The sequence below is a fragment of the Solanum dulcamara genome, chromosome 10 (genome assembly GCF_947179165.1).
Source record: "Solanum dulcamara chromosome 10, daSolDulc1.2, whole genome shotgun sequence".
Taxonomy (NCBI): Eukaryota; Viridiplantae; Streptophyta; class Magnoliopsida; order Solanales; family Solanaceae; genus Solanum; species Solanum dulcamara.
The window spans coordinates 73598487-73606532 of record NC_077246.1 but is presented as its reverse complement, the minus strand read 5'-3'; positions in this window follow the sequence as shown (position 1 = coordinate 73606532).

Genomic DNA, 8046 nt, shown 5'->3' with positions numbered 1-8046 from the left:
CTCTAGAATGGTTTATGAGCATTTTATTAGCGACGCAATAGGAATTAGGTAATTTTTTCAGTTTTTCGTGTGTGTTAGCCCATAGATTTTTTAGGTGCTGGAGGTCTGGGTTGAATTTTCTTAGATTCTTACTTAGTAGCATCCGTAATGACCTGGGGAATGACTCTAGTAGATGCAGAGGCACTTTAAAGGGGTCTACGAGTATTTTATTTGCAATGAAATAGGAACTAGGCGATTTTGCCAGTTTTTCGTGTATGTTAGCCCACAGATTTTTTAGGTGCTGGGGGTCCAGGTCTAATTTTCTTGGATTCTTTCATAGTAAAATCTGTAAAGACCTAGGTAACGACTCCAGTAGCCCCAACGGCACTTTAGAGGGGTTTAGGAGCAATTTATTGGCAACGCAATAGGAATTAGGTGATTTTGCCACTTTTTCGTGTATGTTAGCCCACAGAATTTTTAGGTGTTGGGGGTCTGGGTTGAATTTTATTGGATTCTTCCATAGTAGAATCCGTAACGACCTAGGGAACAACTCCACTAGCTCCGGCGACACTTTAGAGGGGTTTAGGAGCATTTTAATTGCGACATAATAGGAATTAGGCGATTTTGCCAGTTTTTCGTGTGTGTTAACCCACGGAATTTTAAGGTGCTGGGGGTATGGGTCGAAATTTTCTTAGATTATTTCATAGTAGCATCCGTAAATACCTAGGTAACAACTTCAGTAGCCCCGAAGGCGCGTTAAAAAGGTTTAGGAGCATTTTATTGGCGACGCAATAGAAATTAGGCATTTTTTTCTAGTTTTTCGAGTGTGTTAGCCCACAGGTTTTTTAGGTGCCGGGGGTCCGGGTTAAATTTTCTTGGATTCTTCCATTGTAGCATCCGTAACATACTAGGGAATGACTCTAGTAGCCCCGGAGGCGCTTTCGAGGGGCTTATGAGTATTTTATTGACGACGCAATAGAAATTAGGCGATTTTGCCAGTTTTTCGTGTGTGTTAGCCTACAGATTTTTTAGATGTAGGGGTACAGGTCAAAATTTCTTGGATTATTCAATTGTAGCATCTGTAACGACTTAGGGAACGACTCTAGTAGCCCCGGAGGCGCTTTAGAGGGGTTTAGGAGCAGTTTATTGGCAATGAAATAGGAATTAGGCAATTTTGCCAGTTTTTCGTGTGTGTTAGCCCACGAATTTTTCTGGTGCCAGGGGTTCGGGTCAAATTTTCTTGGATTCTTCCATAGTAGCGTCCTTGATGACCTAGAGAATGATTCCTATAGCCCCAACGGCGCTTTAGAAGGGTTTATGAGCATTTTATTAGCGATGCAATCGGAATTAGGCGATTTTGCCTGTTTTTCATGTATGTTAGCCTAAAGATTTTTTAGGTGCTGAGGGTCCGGGTCGAATTTTCTTGGATTCTTCCAATTGAGCATCCGGAACGACCTAGGGAATGACTACAGTATCCCCGGCGGTGCTTTAGATGGGATTAGGAGCATTTTAGTGATGATGCAATAGGAATTAAGCGATTTTGCCAGTTTTTCATGTGTGTTAGCCTACAGATTTTTTAGGTGCCGGGGGTTCGGGTCGAATCTTTTTGGATTCTTCCATTGTAGCATCCGTAATGTACTAGAAAACGACTCCAATATCCCAGAGGCGCTTTAGAGGGGTTTAGAAGTATTCTATTGGCGACGCAATAGAAATTAGGCAATTTTGCCAGTTTTTTGTGTGTGTTAGCCTACATACTTTTTAGATGCCGGGGTTCCGGGTCGAAATTTCTTGGATTCTTCAATAGTAACGTCCATAACGACCTAGGGAACGACTCTAGTAACCCCGGAGGCGATTTAGACGGATTTAGGAGCATTTTATTGGCAATGAAATAGGAATTAGGCAATTTTGCCAGTTTTTCGTGTGTGTTAGCCCACGGAATTTTCAGGTGCCGGGGTTCTGGGTCAAAACTTTCTTAGATTATTCCATAGTAGCATCCGTAACTACCTAGGAAACGACTCCAATAGCCCCGAAGGCGCTTTAGAGGGGTTTAGGAGCATTTTATTGGCGACACAATAGAAATTAGGTAATTTTGCCAGTTTTTCGTGTGTTATCCTATAAATTTTTAGGTGCTAGGGGTTAGGGTCAAATTTTCTTGGATTCTTCCATAGTAGCGTCTGTAACAACCTGGGGAATGACTCTAGTAGCCTCGGAGGTGCTTTAGAAGGGTTTAGGAGCTTTTTATTGGCAATGAAATAGGAATTAGGCAATTTTGCCAGTTTTTCGTGTGTCTTAGCCCACAGATTTTTTAGGTGCCGAGTTCCGGGTTGAATTTTCTTTGATACTTCCATAGTATCATCCGTAATGATCTAGGAAATGACTTTAGTAGCCCTGACGGTGCTTTATAAGGGTTTACAAGCATTTTATTGGCGACACAATACTAATTAGGCGATTTTGCCAGTTTTTTGTATGCTTTAGACCACAAATGTTTTAGGTGCCGGGGGTCCGGGTTAAGTTTCTTGGATTCTTCTATAGTATCATCCGTAACGACCTAGGGAATAACTCCAGCAGCCCCGACGGCACTTTAGAAGGATTTAGGAGCATTTTATTGGCGACGCAATAGGAATTAGGCGATTTTGCCAGTTTTTCATTTATGTTAGCCCACTAATTTTTTAGGTGCCGGGGGTCCGGGTTGAATTTGTTTGGATTCTTCTATAATAGCATTTGTAACGACCTAGGGAATGACTCCACTAGCGCCGGCGGTGCTTTAGAGGGGTTTAGGAGCAATTTATTGGCAATGAAATAGGAATTAGGCAATTTTATTAGTTTTTCGTGTGTGTTAGCCTACAAATGTTTTAGGTGCCGGGGATCCGCGTTGAATTTTCTTGGATTCTTCCATAGTAGCATCCGTAATGACCTAGGGAACGACTCTAGTAGCTCCAGCGGTGCTTTAAAAGGGTTTAGGAGTATTTTATTGGTGACGCAATAGGAATTAGGGGATTTTGCCAGATTTTCATTTGTGTTAGCCCATTGATTTTTTAAGTGCTGGGGATCCGGGTTGAATTTTCTTGGATTCTTCCATAGTTGCATCCGTAACGACCTAGGGAATGACTCCAGTAGCTCCGGTGGCACTTTAGAGGGGATTAGGAGCATTTTATTGGCGACACAATAGGAATTAGGAGATTTTGCCAGTTTTTCGTGTGTGTTAACCCATGGATTTTTTAGGTGCCAGGAGTACGGGTCGAATTTTCGTGGATTCTTCCATAGTAGCATCCGTAACGACCTAGGGAATGACCTCAGTAGCCCCGGAGGCGCTTTAGATGGTTTTAAGAGCTTTTTATATACAATGAAATAGGAATTAGGCAATTTTGCTAGTTTTTCGTGTGTTTTAGCCCACAGATTTTTTAAGTGCTGGGTCCAGGTCAAATTTTCTTGGATACTTCCATAGTAGGATCTGTAACGTCCTAGGGAATGACTCTAGTAGCCCCGACGGTGCTTTAGAAGGGTTTAGAAGCATTTTATTAGCGACACAATAAAAATTAGGCGATTTTTCTAGTTTTTCTGTGTGTTAGCCCACAGATGTTTTAGGTGTCGGGGTACGCATAGAATTTTCTTTGATTCCTTCATAGTAGCATCTGTAATGACCTAGGGAATGACTCTAGTAGCCCCGGCGGCGCATTAGAAGGGTTTAGGAGAATTTTATTGGCTATGCAATAGGAATTAGGCGATTTTTCCAGTTTTTAATTTATGTTAGCCCACTGATATTTTAGGTGCCGGGGGTTCGGGTTGAAATTTCTTGGATTCTTCCATAGTAGCATCCATAACTACCTAGGTAATGACTCCAGTAGCCCCGGCGGAGCTTTAGAAGGGTTTAGGATCATTTTATTGGCGACATAATAGAAATTAGGCAATTTCGCCAGTTTTTCGTGTGTTAGCCCACGTATTTTTTAGGTGCTAGGGGTTTGAGTCAAATTTTCATGGAATATTCCATTGTAGCATCCGTAACGACCTAGGGAATGACTCAATTAGCCCCAGCGGCGCTTTAGAAGAGTTTAGGAGCATTTTATTGGCGACGCAATAGAATTAGGCGATTTTGCCACTTTTTCGTTTGTGTCAGCTCACTTATTTTTTAGGTGCTGGGGGTCCGAGTTGAATTTTCTTAGATTCTTCCATAGTAGCATTTCTAGAAATATAGGGAACGACTCCAGTAGCCCCGGTTGCGCTTTAGAGGGGTTTAAGATCATTTGTTGGCGACAGAATAGGAATTAGGCGATTTTGCCAGTTTTTCGTGTGTTAGCTAATAGATTTTTTAGGTGCTAGGGGTACGGGTTGAATTTTCTTGGATTCTTCCATAGTAGCGTCCATAACAACCTAGGGAACGACTCTAGTAGCCCTGGAGGCGCTTTAGAAGGGTGTATGAGCTTTTTATATGCAATGAAATAGGAATTAGGCAATTTTGCCAGTTTTTCGTGTGTGTTAGCCCACAGATTTCTTTGGTTCCGGGTTACGGGTCAAATTTTCTTAGATACTTCTATAGTAGCATCCGTAACGACCTAGGGAATGACTCTAGTAGCCCCGATGGTGCTTTAGATGGGTTTAGGAGCATTTTATTTGCAATGCAATAAGAATTAGGCAATTTTGCAAGTTTTTCATGTGTATTAGCCCAGAGATATTTTAGGTGTCGGGGGTACGCATTGAATTTTCTTGGATTCTTCCATAGTAGCATCCGTAACGACCTAGGGAATGACTCTAGTAGATCCGGCGACGCTTTAGAAGGGTTTAGGAGTATTTTATTGGCGATACAATAAGAATTAGGGAATTTTACCAGTTTTTCGTGTGTGTTAGACCACATATGTTTTAGGTGCTGGGGGTCCGGGTCGAATCTTCTTAGATTCTTCCATAGTAGCATCCGTAACGACCTAGGGAATTACTCCAGTAGCCCCAACAGCGCTTTAGAAGGGCTTAGAAGCATTTTCTTGGCTACGCAATAGGAATTAGGCAATTTTGCCAGTTTTTCGTTTATGTTAGCCCACTAATTTTTTAGGTGCCGGGGGTCTGTATTGAATTTGTTTGGATTCTTCTATAGTTGCATTTGTAACGACCTAGGGAATGACTCCACTAGTGCCGACAGTGCTTTAGAGGGGTTTAGGAGCAATGTATTGGCGACGCAATAGAAATTAGGCAATTTTGTTAGTTTTTCGTGTGTGTTAGCCTACAAATGTTTTAGGTGTCGGGGATCCGCGTCGAATTTTCTTGGATTCTTCCATAGTAGCATCCGTAACGACCTAGGAAACGACTCTAGTAGCTCCAGCGGTGCTTTAAAAGGGTTTAGGAGTATTTTATTGGCGACGCAATAGGAATTAGGGGATTTTGCTAGATTTTCATTTGTGTTAGCCCAATGATTTTTTAGGTGTTGGGGGTCCGGGTTGAATTTTCTTGGATTCTTCCATAGTTGCATCCTTAACGACCTAGGGAATGACTCCAGTAGCCCCTGTGGTGCTTTAGAGGGTATTAAGAGCATTTTATTGGCGACACAATAGGAATTAGGAGATTTTGCCAGTTTTTCGTGTGTTAGCCCATAGATTTTTTAGGTGCTAGGGGTCCGAGTTGAATTTTCTTGGATTCTTCCATATTAGCGTCCTTAACAACCTGACAATGACTCTAGTAGCCCCGGAGGCTCTTTAGATGGGTTTAAGAGCTTTTTATATACAATGAAATAGGAATTAGGCAATTTTGTTAGTTTTTCGTGTGTGTTAGCCCACAGATTTTTTAGGTGTCAGGTGTCGAGTCAAATTTTCTTGGATACTTCTATAGTAGGATCCGTAACGTCCTAGGGAATGACTCCAGTATCCCCGACGGTGCTTTAGAAGGATTTAGGAGCATTTTATTGGTGACACATTAAAAATTAGGCGATTTGTTTAGTTTTTCATGTGTGTTAGCCCACAGATGTTTTAGGTGCTGGGGTCCGGGTCGAATTTTCTTAGATTATTCCATTGTAACATCCATAACGACCTAGGGAATGACTTTAGTAGCCCTGGCAGCACTTTAGAGGGGTTTAGTAGCATTTTATTCGCGACGCAATAGAAATTAGGCAATTTTGCCAGTTTTTCGTATGTGTTAGGCCACTGATTTTTTAGGTGCCGGGGGTCCTAGTCAAATTTTCTTGGAATCTTCCATAGTAGCTTCCGTAATGACCTAGGGAACAACCTCAGTAGCCCCGACGATGCTTTAGAAAGGTTTAGGAGCATTTTATTGGCGACAAAATTAGAATTAGGTGATTTTGCTAGTTTTTCGTGTGTGTTAGCCCACATATTTTTTAGGTGCTGGGGTCCGAGTTTCATTTTCTTTGATTCTTCTATAGAAGCATCCGTAATGACCTAGGGAATGACTCCAGTAATCCCGACGGCACTTTAGAGGGGTTTAGGAGCATTTTATTGGCGACGCAATAGAAATTGGGCAATTTTGCCAGTTTTTCGTGTTTGTTAACCCACAGATTTTTTAGGTGCTGGGGTATAGGTTGAAATTTTGTTGGATTCTTCCATATTAGCATCCATAACAACCTAAGAAACAAATTCAGTAGCCCCGGTGGTGCTTTAGAGGGGTTTAAGAGCACTTTATTGGCGATGCAGTAGGAATTAAGCAATTTATCTAGTTTTTCGTGTGTGTTAGCCCACAAATTTTTTAGGCGCAGGGAATCTGGGTCGAATTTTCTTAGATTCTTCTATAGTAACGTCCGTAACGATCTAGGGAATGACTTTAGTAGCCCCGACAGTGCTTTAGAGGGGTTTAAGAGCATTTTATTGGCGATGCAATAGGAATTAGGCAATTTTGCTAGTTTTTCGTGTATGTTAGCCTATGGATTTTTTAGGTGCCAGGGGTCTGGGTTGAATTTTCTTGGATTCTTCAATAGTAGCATTCGTAACGACCTAGGGAATGACTCCAGTAGCCCTAACGGTGCTTTAGAGAGTTTTAGGAGCATTTTATTGGCTACGCAATAGGAATTAGGCAATTTTCCCTGTGTTTGTTATGTGTTAACCCATAGATTTTTTAGGTGCTGGGGGTCCGGGACGAATGTTCATGGATTCTTCCATAGTAGCGTCTGTAATGACTTAGAGAATGAATCTAGTAGCCCCGGAGACGCTTTAGTGGGGTTTAGGAGTATTTTATTGGCAATAAAATAAGAATTAGGCTATTTTGCCAGTTTTTCATGTGTGTTAGCCCATAGATTATTTTGGTGCCGGGGGTCCGGATTGAATTTTCTTAGATTATTTAATAGTAGCATTCGTAACGACTTAAGGAACGACTCCAGTAGCTCCGACAACGCTTTAGAGAGGTTTAGGAGTATTTTATTGGCAATGCAATAGCAATTAGGCAATTTTGCCAGTTTTTCGTGTGTTTTAGCCCACAAATTTTTAAGATGCTGGGGGTCCGGGTCAAATTTTCTTGGATACTTCTATAGTAGCATCCGTAACGACCTAGGGAATGACTCTAGTAGCCCCGATGGTGCTTTAGAAGGGTTTAGGAGCATTTTATTTGCAACGCAATAAGAATTAGGCAATTTTGCAAGTTTTTCATGTGTGTTAGCCCAGAGATATTTTAGGTGTCGGGGGTACGCATTGAATTTTCTTGGATTCTTCCATAGTAGCATCCGTAACGACCTAGGGAATGACTTTAGTAGATCCGGCGATGCTTTAGAAGGGTTTAGGAGTATTTTATTGGCGATACAATAAGAATTAGGGAATTTTGCCAGTTTTTCGTGTTTGTTAGACCACATATGATTTAGGTGCTGGGGGTCCGGGTCGAATCTTCTTAGATTCTTCCATAGTAGCTTCCATAACGACCTAGGGAATTACTCCAGTAGCCCCAACAGCGCTTTAGAAGGGCTTAGGAGCATTTTCTTGGCTACGCAATAGGAATTAGGCAATTTTGCCAGTTTTTCGTTTATGTTAGCCCACTAATTTTTTAGGTGCCGGGGGTCCGTATTGAATTTGTTTGGATTCTTCTATAGTTGCATTTGTAACGACCTAGGGAATGACTCCACTAGTGCCGACAGTGCTTTAGAGGGGTTTA